The 14,631-nt window shown below is 35.8% G+C and overlaps 1 protein-coding gene across 1 annotated transcript in view; it reads left to right on the top strand.

Moving 5' to 3' along the window:
* MEIS1 (Meis homeobox 1) overlaps nt 1-13,816 on the top strand; it is a 265,720-nt gene extending 251,904 nt beyond the window's left edge. Inside the window, exons 17-18 of the transcript XR_010115681.1 lie at nt 4,893-4,944; nt 10,655-13,816. The gene's annotated coding sequence lies outside the window, so the exon portion shown is untranslated. The remainder of the gene's footprint in view (nt 1-4,892; nt 4,945-10,654) is intronic.
* The last annotated feature ends 815 nt before the right edge of the window (nt 13,817-14,631 follow it).

The raw sequence follows: 14,631 nt of genomic DNA, 5'->3' as shown, positions 1-14,631 counted from the left end.
ATTATTTCTGCATAGTTATAGTGGCTCACATTTCCCGTAACTATCAGAGAGAACTTAATTCAACTCACACCACATCACTTCACAATTGTGCAGCTCTCTTAATCAACCTTTGTATCAGCCACGAATGTGCAGTATGACCTAATTTGAAAATGTCTCAAAGTGCTGACTCAAACTGTTAGTGAATAAAGGCTAGTCATTACCATTATGACACTAATGTGATGCAAAATAAAATTGAGTTGCATCAGCTGAACATTAGTTTGCAAAAATATTAGTGATTGAATCCATTTTCTGTTCATATTTTATTTATACTTAGATATGTATACATATATACATATGCATATATTTATTTTTTGTTTGAAACGGGCTTGCAGCAAAATTTTTGAGGGTAGAGGAAGGAAGCCACATTTTAACACTGGAAAAAGACACTGGGTTAAAGGCTGATCATATGTATATCATGATCTCCTTTCTATAACATGAAGACATGTTGTTGTTGAAATCTTATTAGGATATTTATATGCACATAAGCAATAACATATGAAAATTATCATCTTGTCCTGTACTTTGGTGCTAGATTCCAAGGTTTCTAACAGCCCTGGCACTTCTTGCTACTTCGTATTACTCAAAAATTCTGACTTTGTATTTACAAATAACAAAAATTTGAGATTTATTTCTTTCATGGGCCTTCTTTACTTCTTCTTTACTTGACAAAAAGTTACTTTGAGATAGAAATACCTTTAATAAACACTGTCATTAATTACTTGTGAACAAAAGAAAGTGAGATATAAAAGTAGGCATTATTTAGCCTCATCTCTACTGATAATACTTTGTGGAAAGCAACATCAATGATCTTTTTCTTACACAATTCAGATGGTTTTGAGGAAAAACTCATGGGCTTAATTAATACCTGTGCATCCTGAAGCTAGCATTGGTTTCAAATTCTAAGCTGATAAGTAGTCATTGAAAATAAATCAGCGGGAAATTTTCTTAATTTAGAGAAATTTTCCTACTGGTAAATGAGAAACTCCACCCTGTATCTCATTTTGGGTCTCCGGAATTCTGAAAATCCTGAACATAAAAGTGAGGTATTAGTGATAAAATACTTCTGATTTTATTTCTTTAATGGTTCTAACAAACCTAGCACACAAATGCAAAGGAGACATGTTGTCCTTTAAAATTGTCAAGGACAAGAAGTTTTGGCCATCAGGAAATTATTTAACCTGCTTCCAATTGAGAGAGTATATGTCTTCATAATATATCACCATAAGCAATCAGTAGAGAATACAGCTAAATTAAAATGCTGGCAAGCTCAGTTCATTCACTTTTTAGAAAAACAAGTAAAACCTTCCAGCAAGATGTGTAGAAATTTTCTGTTACGTGATGACTTTCATATTTGAGTCCATTTTACATTGTGTAATATGTGGCTTAGGCTGTTTTTATGACCTGTGCTTTATTACCACATTAAGACAATCCACATTTCAAAAAAGAAAAAGTTTGAATAATTTCAAAGTGAACTTGCCAAAATCAGCATTCAGAAGCATGGGCGCTCACTTGTGCAAACACAGGCACACTTTCAACTTACCTAAAAACGGGGATCGCCCTTTGTAGCTAAAATACAATCTTTCTTATTTTTAGCTTACCGTGAGAAAAGGTATGTGGGTGTGATTCCTGCAAATGGATTGCCAGTTTCTTAACAGTTCATCATTCTTAAATGATAGAAGTATAGCAGCACCCTTCTGAGAAACATCTTTTCTGTAGATTTTACTTTGTCCATGCCAGGACAAATTGTGTGCTAAGTTGAATAATTCTGAGATGTGAGACACCTCCATAACTGTCCTTGGACTACCAAGGAGCTGGCATTTCTCTTTGGAAGATGAGGGAAGAATGCTCCCTGCCCTCTTAATTGATGATTTACTGTGCTTTCCCTTGGGACCACAACCGATTATCTGTAAGCCTGTTGAATTTTGAGGTAGATACTAAATATAATCAATATATAAAAATATAAAAAAAAAGGAGAGAAAAAAATGCAATGAAAATTTATGACCTTAACATTCCTTCAGGGTCAAGCAATTTATCAAATTCTCTCACTTTCTGGTTTCAATTACACAGCCATTGTGGAAGGAACTTATTTTAGCAGGTTCATTTGCCTCAGTGGGGAATACAGGACTTTGGCCTAATGCTTCACCTTTAGTGCAGGCCATTTGAGCCTTAGAACAAATACCAATCATCACTCTTTGGGAAAAAAGAATCTGCATCGGCGTGGCCTATTGGAAAGGGGTTTCTGTCAAGGTAAACGGTTGTCGGCAATGACTGTGGTAGAGTGGCGATAAATCCCATTTTATTGCTGAAAAATTCCAGCTTCTCTCCATGCCTGACAGCTCCCCACATTCTCATACCCATTTGGGCAATTTCTGCACTATGTCCATCTGGTTCTCATTACCTCTCAACCTGCCTGCGTCTGATCCAGAAAAAGAGCAGGTCAGAAATGGGGCTGGGGGGGCAGAAACCAAGGTGATGAACAAAACAGAAAGCAGGGGGGTGGCCCATGAGGTTCGGGGAAGAGTTGAGGTTGGGCAGCGTAGGGATTCCAGCTAAGAATCTGAGTGGTTTTGAGAAGGGGCCATGTCAATTATTAAAAATGATCATGACAGAGCTGGAGGCAAAGCCAGAGAAACCTGTATCTTTAGACTCAGGCATTAAAAAGACACCTGTTTTAAGATGAAAGAGAGAGGAGAGAGAGAGAGAATGTGGTAGGTAGAGGAGGGTGGAAAGGCATCTCTATCAAGGGCACTGACGGCTGGATTATCGGAGTAGAAGACCTATTCTAGGAAAGCACGGAGCCCCGTGTACACAGTTGGCAGCCTTCTGAATATGCTGATCAAACTCTGCTGGAGACTAGATTTTGGTTCAAAAACATATGTTTTTGAGGACAAAGAAAACTCTTGGCCCTCCAACCTTATTGTCTCCATCTTTCGAAGAAGAATAATATTTAAAAACGAACTTATCTTAATTAGGGCATTTAGAATGACGGGACTAGCACTGAATCACTTGGGAATTCATAACCCCACATATAATCACTTTTGGAATGGAGTGCATTTATGCCTTCAAAAAGTTGGCCTCATTTTCTGAAGCTGAAATCCTTTTGATCATAATTACTTCTGACCTAAAATTACCCACAGTCACCATACAATGCCACGCTGGGACAAAAAAGAAATACATATTGTAAGTATCTGATAACAGATATAAACTATCGGCCAACTTAAATAGTATCGTTAATTAGACTAGGATGAAACTATACAACTATATATTTCTGAATATAACATTTACTCATTATTCTTTTGGTGCAGTGGGTGGGGCCATTGTCATAAATACTAAAATAAGAGTGGTTAAAGTATATTGAAGTATGAATGATAAAGACCTGAGAACTTTGCATAAAAATTAGAATCAGATGAATGATTGCATGGATGCAGTTATTTCACCACCTGTTTTGAAGTCAAATTTTGTATGCAAATGTCTTAAAACCAGGTATGATTGTGTATTCTTAAATATGTTGGAGAGCTGTGGCATTATTATGATTTGTAGACAGAATCTCTCATGTTAGATATGTTTGGATGGACATATTGAATGGTCTCTTAGTGCCTTCTGGATCCCAGGGGTCCAGAGTGTATTTCAGGTCCTCAAAATGGACATTTTTGACAGTCGGAACCCCCAGTACTGCATTGAATATCTGTTTTTTACTGGTTGAATTCCTAATATCGAAATTACGTTAAATTTTAGTTGCTGAGCCAGACCCTTTAGATAAGAAATACTGGCTTCCAGTAATCGGGATTTAATTTCTAAATTTTCAAGTCATGAATGCTCAAAGGAGGTTTTATGAAATGTACCTGAAATTGTAAATGAATCCCACATAGACACTTAAATTGAGAAATTGTTGCTAAAATTTTTAAATTAAAACGGCAAGATAATTTGGACTGACGTACATTAGAAATCATAAAAATGGAAGTCTGTTAACTTTAAAATGAATATTTTAGTCAACAAATAAAATTCTAAAACAGACGTTTTCACATGGACATATTAAAAGGCATAAACCTTTAGCTAGGGTCACGTATCTATTAAAACGGTCTTGATTTTAATGGTGTCTCTAATTTGGAATGTAATTTCAGATTCTTAGCCAAGAAGAATCTTGCTTGAACTTTACTTTTCTAGGCTGTACATATACCAGAGAAATGTGATCATTTAAATTCTAAAGGATGTTTGTTTCTTTTAATAGCATAGCAGAGAATTAATGGCATGGGGGAGGGGGACGTGACAACTTAACCTGATGTTTGATAGCTATTTACTTATGAATGTGTGCCACAGATTTCAGTGTCTGTAAAAGAAGGGGAAATAAACAAACCGATGGCTTTTAGGGAACTTAAGACACATGGAAGAAAGTGCTTAGAAGGCTATTGAAATATTTACAAAACAAATCATTTACATTAACTTTCTTATGTGTAGAAACTGGAGTGCCCATGAAAAGACAGAACCAATTTTGGCTATGAGAAGTATTTCAGCATCAAAATGGTTAATAGTATTATAGCTTCAAAAGAGCCTATTGGCTCACCCTCAAGGATGCCCCGCAGTTGTTGTTAAAGTCATCAGATGAAGCTAGCCTTCTCAGCTAGCCTTTAGATTTGTCTGCTAACAGTAAAAATACTATAATAAATCGGTAACATATGTTGCCAGGCAAGGAAAAGTGATATAAATAAAGAGACTGGGAGACCCAAACCAAGTACAATGTGAAAAGAATTTGACTTTCAATCTATTTGCTGGCTAATTACCATTTGAAAAGTAATTTGAAAGTGTTACTGTTATTTGCTGATATTCTTCCTCATTTTTCTTTTTTTCCTCTTCAGATTGCATTCTTACCCAAATACTCTTCGTGATTGCCTGCTTTGCGGCTTTGGGGTAAGTCCCAGTTTTCCACAACCTTAAGAAAAAAAAATGCATAACATAAAAGATGCCAGAAAGACTTATGTGTCCTGATATTCGGGGTCTGTGAAATATACATGGGTTTGTTACTGGGGGTGGGAGGCATAATGAAATAAAGAAAAGCGATTTGTTTCTGCAAGGATCAAAAGTGTGCGAAAGTGTGCATATGCAAACGAGGCTCCCATCAGGAAAGCCACCTCTGGAATGGAAATGACAAAGCTTGGAACACACACAATCAATTATTTTCACCAGCATTTAAAACATAGAAAACAAAATCTGCTTTGGGAATTGACTGAATATTTTATTTAGCTTTTTTATTGAGACATCCTTTGAAAAATGGCATAATATAAATAGTTTTACAAAGCGACAATATAATCAATCTCTAAACTAGAATATAAATCAAGGATTTCATTAACTGCTGGTAGCCAGTTTAAATTGTAGTCTTGTCCATAATGTCTATCTATCTATGTATGTCCAAGTTATATTAAAAACCTTTAAATGGCTTTGTAATATCAGCTACATCTAGCTATTATAATAATTAATGGTACTGTTTTATAAATCAATACATGTATTCTTGATAAATTCATATCCAGTTAATGGTGTAATTTAAATAAAAAATTAATGTAATAAAGGACATACAGAAGCGGGCAGGAAATCTTTAAAGGTTAAGAGCCAAATTTGTCTAAATTCATTTTTAACCTGTTTTGGAAAAGTTTATATTTAAAATCAGCTAAGACTTACCTTGTTTCTGTAAAACTAATCTTGCCATTTCTGGTGGTATCTAGAATTAAATTTGTAAGATGTTTTCTGATGTTGTTTTAATTACATAGTTACAATCCTGTGGAATATTTTACTGTCATTGCACTATTTTGTGACTATTGCATATTCTTTAGTAAAACAGAACAAAACAAACTAAAAACCTCATACCAGCAATTTATTTTTAATGCACAAATTCATGTAAATGATTTATTTTTTGAAAATCTCCAAAACTATATACACATTTTTTTAAGGGGAAAAAGGACGGACTAGTTTAATAAATTTGCATGTGGAAGAGCCGAGCATTTTCACTGCTTCCGCTGCGTGAACATTCCAAGAATTTTAGAAAGAAAAGAAAAATGCATGAAAGAGTCTGAAATGTATTTTAACGCTGCACCCGGGTACAGGAACATTCTACCAAAAGATGAGTGTATTATAGTTCTAATTTAAAGAATACATACCAAAGACATATTTAAAAAATAACAAGATTTAGAAAAACAACTGAAGGTTGTATGTTATCAGACACAATATCAAATCTTTCCAAATAAAATTTCATTTGGTTCATAAGGGTAAGCGTTTTACAAAAAATATCTTTCAAAATTATGCAGACCAGTCTGCCCTGCCATCCTCCTTGACATGTTGCAGAAATGTTCCTTTAATCCACTGAGCTTTTTCTGACATTTTTCTTAACATTGCTGAGCCTTATTTAGAGCACCAAAGGAGGCGTGTGCAGTTTCCTTTGACACTGATGGGTATTTCAAAATGTTACAGAGAGAGGGGGGAAAAAAGAGAAAGAAAAGATTTGCTGCCAGTCACTTCATCAATAGAGCTACAGAAGCAATTACTATTTGTTAAAAGTTTACATTTCAAATGAAGCTAAATTTTAAAGAAGTCTCATCCTTTTAGAAGGACTGGTGCTTCGAAGAGAGAGGAAGAGAATGCACATGAGTGATTACATGTTAAAGTGCACTCAAGTACTGGAACCATTTAAAATGTGTTGTGTTTTTAGTCGAAACCTGCAGCAAAACCACTCCTAAGAGGCTTAATTTAGGTTTTATAGAAGGAAAATAAAAAAGACCAGGTTACAGCAACATGCTGAAATATGGGGTACATTTTAAGTATCTTCATTTAAAAACGTATGTTTATTTCCCCTCCTGGGATCACTAACGTGTATCTCCACAGAGAAAGCAAGGACATGCATTCTTAAAAATTATCTGTTAAAGGGATCACATTCCAAGACAGGTTTGAGCATTTTTATTACTACAGATAACCTCTTAATTATGTCACTGCCTTCCACTTATTAATCAGGGACATTCAACATAGTTAACCATGGAGTGGTCGTCTTTAGAAGAATACATTATCATTAAGGATTAGAAACACACTTTATTCCTATAATCATACTGCATGTATGGTTTTAGCACTGCTAAAACCCTATTTACCTGCTTTAAATACATAACACCAAAGAAAGGATCTAGATGCCTATAACAATATTGTTCACTACTTCAAACTGTGCAGTCCATGGAAAGCTTTAAGAGACAGATAATTTTACTTTTCTTGTCCCCCTCCTCCACCTCCTCCATGTCCCATGCAATTCCTATTTGAATTGATTTTAGGTTTCTTGTGCAGCCACCAGCATCTGAGATACTCAGGTACTCTTTCAGAGACCAAGGTGTAAGTGAAGTAAATAAAATCATGTTCCACTGTTGCTTTATCAACCCTCCTAGGTAGTTTTTCTGCCAGCCGACCTGCGCTGTTAAGACCCATAAAATTATGCACTAGTGACTTCTTTGGAGGTTCTCTAATCAGATAATGGCTGGTGTTGGGAGGCAAGGACCCAAGGCAATGTTTCTGGTACTTAACACTGTGGCTGGTCATTACTTGTCTAGTAGAGACCAATAAACAGCTGATTACTATCCAATATGGAGCCGATATTTTACATTTATCCTAGTTATTTTTTCCTTTTCAAGTTCTTATAACAGGAGGTATTTGTCAAGAAGATCTTTGAGTAATAGCCTCCCAGGCACCTTAAAAATAAGAATTTTCCTACCATGAAATGATGCCTTTTGTGGAAAGGTGGGAATGATTCTGGCTTTTACAAGAGCAAAGGTTTGATTCATTTCAAGCTCATTTCTTTCAGACAGGGACACTCCCCGACACCATCCCTGCTGCTCCCAGTCCCTTTCCCCCTCTATGACAGGTTCACAGGCTGCAACCAAGGGATTTTAAAATGCAAAGGTTTACATTAATATTTGCACTCTGGCAATAACAGGCCCATTTTGCTTCTTCTGTAAGCCTGTGATAATTGATGCTTCATACCTGGAACTATGTTTCATTTATCTCTTTACTCATGAAGATAGTATATAAATAAAAGGTAATGTATGGAAAGGAACCAACCATCTGAAATAATAATCCTAAATCCTACTAGATAATCTTTTAAAGCTGTAAGAGTCAGAGACGGAGATTTCTAAACTTTTAAAGAAAACTTGATTGCAAACGAGAAACCTGTGCATTTTTGAATGCTTATTGAATTTGAATGTCTGTGTGGGCCAAAAAAGAATCAGAGGGACAAATGGAAGGCAGGAAAGAAAAGGTGTAAATTTTAGACATGTTTTAAATTAATTAATGACCTATTAGACTCATTACAATTTTATTGACTTTCCGTTTACATTTGAATATAATTTTTTACTAGCCGATGCAAGCTGCAAAATGGTGAGTCTTCTAAGCTGCCTTTCCTTCCCTGGGATCCTCATCTTAGAATGAGCAGAGGCACATTGATAAGAACTGGACCTTGATTTCACAACCTCATACAAAGCCAGGCAATTCTTGAGCCAAACAAACAAAGGGGGTGTAAGCGATTTCATTTATTTTGATAATCCTCCTCTTGCACGGGAGCATTTTGCTGTCTTTGTCAAAGTGAATGACAACAATTTGGCCAACTCTGTCTGAGCTGCACTCAACAGTGACAGGCAAATTATCAGAGGCCCTGCACTTCTTATTATCAGAGGAGAAGCCATCAGGGGGACGCATGGAGGATACCTCTCCCTTGTCACTATTTGTCAGTGGGACAAGGGCCACTGCTATGGGTAGCTGACAGGTAATTTCAACAATAACAATTACTCCTATTACTGGTGTCATAAACAATTCGCCCAAGGCATGACAATAGCAAAGCTTTATAATTCAATGCCATATAAATAAATGCCAGCAGGTAACAAGTAATTTAGCTCCAATCAAGATTTCACCCCGGCATTAATATTGTTATTGCAAGAAAATGGAAAATTGAAAAAATTCAATATGTTAATGAATTAAGAGAGGTTCAAGGGCTAGACAAGAGAAGTTGGAAAAAGGAAACCAAAATTATTGTGGTATCATATTTGGTGCCATCCTCGGGGCCAAACATCAGTATAATTAAGACAAGAAGGGGAACTGGAGTGCCTTAGATCTCAGAGCAGGGAAAAATGTGACATGAGCTTTCAAAAAATCCACCTAACTCCAATTTCTGAAGAATATAAGGAGAAATATGAGAATGTATATATATAATGTAGCATTTCACTGGCTTTCTTTTTCTACCTGAAATATTTCATGTGAAGCAGAAGCATGAGTATCAAAGGAACGTTTCCATCTGTTTAAGAAAATTGTATCAGCACCTGCTTCCTTTACATTAAGTCTCATAATGAAACGATTTTAATAATCCTTTTTTTTTTTTTTATCTGGGATGAAGATAAAGCTGAAAGTCATCTTTGCTCTCCAGCTGTCCACCTTTTGGAAGTGGACTAGAGGATACAGTGTTATCTTCATACTCAAAACTTCCTGATCAAACCAATTTGCAATTTTAGTATTTGTCCAGCAAGACAATATGCCATCATGGTGACAGCAGTAAAAGAATTTGAAAATCTCTAATTAGGAGAGCTGCACACCAATTAACGCATGTCAAATTTCACTTCATCAAGTGCCACTCTAATTTTCCCTCTAAAAATTAATGGATTTTTTTTCTTTTGGTATGTGCGTGTGTCCCCTTAAGGCAATGTTGATTCAAATCTGCTCAAGATGCAGTGTTGCACAGCTAAGCATCTTCTTGATTACAATCCGCCACACTTCTAACTGCGCTCATTCGCACTGCCACGGATACTTTGTCAACAGTCAAATTACACCACGCTGATAACAATGCATAATGGTGTTCCTCCTCCAGTCCCCTGTCAGGAGAGGGGCTTCATAAAAATGTGATGTTTTCTTCTCAACTGTATCTAAAGGAAGTTTGTATGACCAGGTCCCCAGTCAGGCATTGATTTTTAAAATTAGTTTGTTAATTTCAAAAAAGAAGAAGAAGAAGAAGCAGCAGCAAAATGATGGCATATAAAAAGTCCTAATTGAAAAAAAAATCAGCAAAGAATGAGGAATGGAGAATATCTATGGCCAAAGTTTTGCTTAAACACTTTGTTCTGAGACATTTTCAAGAGCACTATTCTTGGTTAAATACCAGATTTTTTTTGTCTTTACTTATGGTCTATAAACATTGGAAGCCTCTCTTGACCAGACTGTATTTAGATTGTGCTAGAAGTTTGTTTAACTGCCATATTTGCCAGAATCCTCAAAACATCACAGGACACAGAAGACAAATGACTTTGTGTGTTGGGGGGGGGGTTGTGGGGGGGAAGTGCGTAAGGGGGTCAGGACTGTATATTCCAGATAAACGTTGATTCACTTTTAACTATTTTTTATCCTAGTTGCTTGTTGCAGATTGGTGTGTCTGAGGCATCAGCACACGTGGGGAATATTTCTCACTGAAAAATGAAAAAAAGAAATGCAGTGATTAGAAGATGATTTTACATTTAGTCTTTTTAGAGATTATTCAGATTTCTTATTTTTCAAAAACAATCAGAACCAGAACAAAAACAAGGACATTAAACAAAATTTTAAATACATTATCTCATAGATTCTTCAGGGAGTAGAGAACATTCACACGGATTGACATCCCAGTTTTCTCAGCATGTAAGCATATTGTAATCCTATTTATTCACTAAAAATTTAAATTCATGAGATCTGCACTTTATTTTCTTTAATCTGCAGGCCGAATACAGCTTCTTATTCACTGATGACTAACTCAAAATTTTAAAACGATATTTTTAGGTTTGTATTTCCAAATATTAAAAGCGTCTTCCTTCTCTTATGGCCCCACCCCAGCATGTTCTTAAGTGGTCTATTTCAAACAAAAGAAAATGACATCCCCCTTTCAACTAGCCAAACATTAGATTCTCTCAGAACTGATTGGGGGTTCACTAGAAGTTTTGCAATTAGATTCATACAAATTGAATTATTTTCTTTTTTTCCAAACATCGTTCTTAGAACTTTATAAGTGTAGCAATACTGGCTTTACAGTTTCATGTGGCTCATTTACAAATAAAGGTATTTTAATAAAACCAAGTTCTGTGTAACTTTGAGAAACAAAAAGCTGGAACAATCTCACATTAAAACATTACAAAAGGATTGTAAAGGGAAATTTAAAGGGAGAAAACTTGATTCTATAATGCAATCCAGCAGTAATCAATTTTACCTTCAATATCTTGCTTTTGTTTTCAAAATGCTAAATAAACAATACATAATGCATCCCTCATCAGCCAAACCATGGAGGCTCTGTGCTCAAATAACAGGAAACATATTCAATTTTCCTAACAGAAGACAGTTCATTAAGCTGTGCCACATCAAATAAAACTTTAATTTCTCCAGCATCAGAGTCGCAATGAAAGCAATTGAAGAAGATGAGCCATATGGTACTTCTATCAGCAAACACATATTGCTCATTCCCCCAAAGTTTTCTAATTCTGCTCCCCAGACCTGTGTAATATAGATAATGTGCTCCGAGAGCAGCAACCATGAGCTATCTAGTGTACACTTCTAATACTGTATTTAATGGGAAATAATGAATCATAAAAGCCTAGAGAAGACGGCTTTTGCTAACCTAAATCTCAGCTGTAATTTCATTGTTCTGTGCCTAAGATGCTGTTTGCCCTTTCCAAACAACAGCAGTTGAACATAATTATGCTGCTTCGAACCTGGGCTTGAAAAAGCATCCCTAATATAACCAACTTTCTATTAACTCCTGAAATTCTGAATTTAATGATGCACCGATACAGGCATTGAGATAACCAAGCATGTGTCATTTAAAAATCCAAACAAGCATTTTTCTTCTTCTTCTCTTTGGTCAGACTGCTCAATGCTTTTATGCTTCCTCCTCCGCTCCCTGCTTGCGTCCATCCCCCACCCCACACCCCACCCCATGCAACAGGAGTGGCATGATTAAAAATGAGGAGATTTTCTTGTTATTAGCAAATTTGACATTTGCCTGATGAAATGCACATAGAATGTGAAAGCTATACAGTACTCAGAAGAATGTCTCCACTCCAATCCTAGCTACCAAGATGAAATAATTTAGGTAAAGGAAATGTAAAGGTCCTTGTACATCTCTTGCTGCAGAATGCTAGGGTTGTGTTATAAATGAAAGAACCAAATATTGCTGAGCTTTAAGAGTGATAGTATTCTGACACATGTGAAGCTCATAGTGTTTCTTCTCTCACCTTAGCTGCTTTGACAATTCACTTAAACATAATACATATGCTCAAATGCAGCAACTTACGTGTCGTGAGCCCAGCCTTTCTCTGGTTTGAGATCTTGGGGCTGGGGCTTTGTTCATTTTTAGGAAAAAATGTTGCTTTTTCCTCTAACTAGGTCAATAATTCCAGCTTTTCCGTTTTTAAAGCTTATCAAATCAATATTTTACCAACATGATGCTAATTTAGAACATCATCAGATAACACTGTGGATACATATTGAAAACATATTTTAATGGTTTTGTTTGTTTTGGCATCATATGAACCAAGAACAATTAAATTAAAAAGAGACTTTTAAAAGTTAGAGATTGCCTTTTTAAAGCTTATTAAAATCAGCATGTTAACATGCCTGTCTCTGAATTAGCTCTCACACTTGATTGCCATCATTAAAACGAGTTGTTTGGGTGCTGCTCAAAGCCGATTCTTACTAGTTGTTAACTTGAAATCTCTTTCCATTGAAAAGTTAAAAAAAAAAAAAAATCATTCTCACTAGTGGAAGAAACAGTCACCAAAATGTGAACTAGCACAGCAAGCCAGCAACATTAAACCACGAAAAGACCAACAGGTAAAATAACTACAGTAACATCTAAAACACACTCAGGAAAAAAAAAAACCACAACAACAACAAAGAAGCAGTCCATTGATTATATTTCATGAATGCCTTAAAACAAATGTTTAAACAGTTTCTGAAACAGTGCAGAAAACCTCTGCATGCTCCACTGGGTTGCAATGACAATGGTCTATTGCAATGTAAAACACGCTGGAGGATAAAAAGGTGCTTTTTGTTACCATTTTATCAAAGCTGTTCATCTTCGAGCTGCAGGCAGCATTTTGCTGGAATTGCAGATATTTCTCTGTCCAGGCTCCTTTGTTTGTGCATCTCATTTGCATATATTTATCTCCAGCTGAGGGTGCGTTCTGCTCATTAAGGCCTCCCTTCACATTATTTCATAAGCCAGCTGCTGAGAGGGATTTCACCTGTGGTGACTGAGAAAAGAGGGGTGAAAAACTAAATTCTTCATAAAAAGGAAATCTTCTGAGTCTCTTCCCCTATAAATGGGCACCATTTGTGTTAAACAGCCTCTTGTCATGATAGATGCCTCCAGAGGTCAGGGGTTAAAGTTGATTCGAAGGTCAGCAGTAAAACAACAGACAAACCAGACGCCAAACTGGTTCCTTAGCTGTCGGTGGGAGCTGTGGTACAACCAGGTCTTGAACCTTTTTCAACCTCTAATAAAACAGGGGATGAATCTGAAGTGGATCAACCAGGCCCCTGAGGAAGCAGCACAGAAAAACACAAATAATATCAATATCAGGCAGCCACGGGGAAACAATGGGGCATTTCTCCGTGCTACATGCATGCTGCTATTGTTTCAAGGGCTGGGGAATTAATTCCACTTATTTATTTAAGGCGTGTCAACTCACTGCCTAAACCTGTTTCAGTGTCAAGATGAATAAAACTTTTATGGCTCATAAAATAGAGCCATTCATCTCAATGTTCTTTGTGGTGAGTTTTTTTTCTTTTCTTTTTTCTTTTTTTCTTTTTTTTCTGGCATACTGAGCTAGGCCTCTGCTCTGAAATGGTTACATCTGAACCCATTGGTGCTAGGATCCACACCATATTAGAAAAAAAAAAAATATTTCACTGGCAAATGGATCTCGACAGAAATGACACAGGGAAGCCTTTTAGCTACGATGTAATAGCTCCAAAAATTGTTTTAAACAGTCCGCATGCAGTTGCATCTGTTTTGAGCATGCATTATTTACAAAGCAGAAGTTTTACTATTTTAGAGGAAAAGTTCAAAAGAAATAGCAGTAAAGATATTCGTTTTCTAGAATACTATGTCACATATTTCATTTTACTTTAGAAATGCAACCTTGTTAGGATAGCTCTTTCCCATTCATCATTTTTTGCCCAAGTTTCCACTGTTCTGTAGTCAGCTTATACTGACGTAATAATCAAATGCCTTCTTTAACTTGACTGCTCGGAATTTTATGTTTAATTTTCTGTATAAAATAGCACACAAAATGGAAAAGAAAGTGCATTTATATGCTTTTTGTATTATAAATTTTTTAAAAGTTCAGTTATAGAATTAATTTTACTTTTGATTTCCTGACAAATGACTTTAATAATAATATAATATAAATAAACAGGTTAATATTTCTAAAGTGCCACACACAATGTGAAGCACATGTATTTTCTCATGCAATTATTAATAATAATTCAATCTAAGTCACACAGGTCCACTTAGAATGGACTGTAATAACACTCTTTATTATCCACAACATACTTTAGTTGAAACAA

The sequence above is a fragment of the Symphalangus syndactylus genome, chromosome 14, assembly GCF_028878055.3.
Source record: "Symphalangus syndactylus isolate Jambi chromosome 14, NHGRI_mSymSyn1-v2.1_pri, whole genome shotgun sequence".
Lineage (NCBI taxonomy): Eukaryota > Metazoa > Chordata > Mammalia > Primates > Hylobatidae > Symphalangus > Symphalangus syndactylus.
This window is presented reverse-complemented; position numbering and strand designations above follow the sequence as displayed.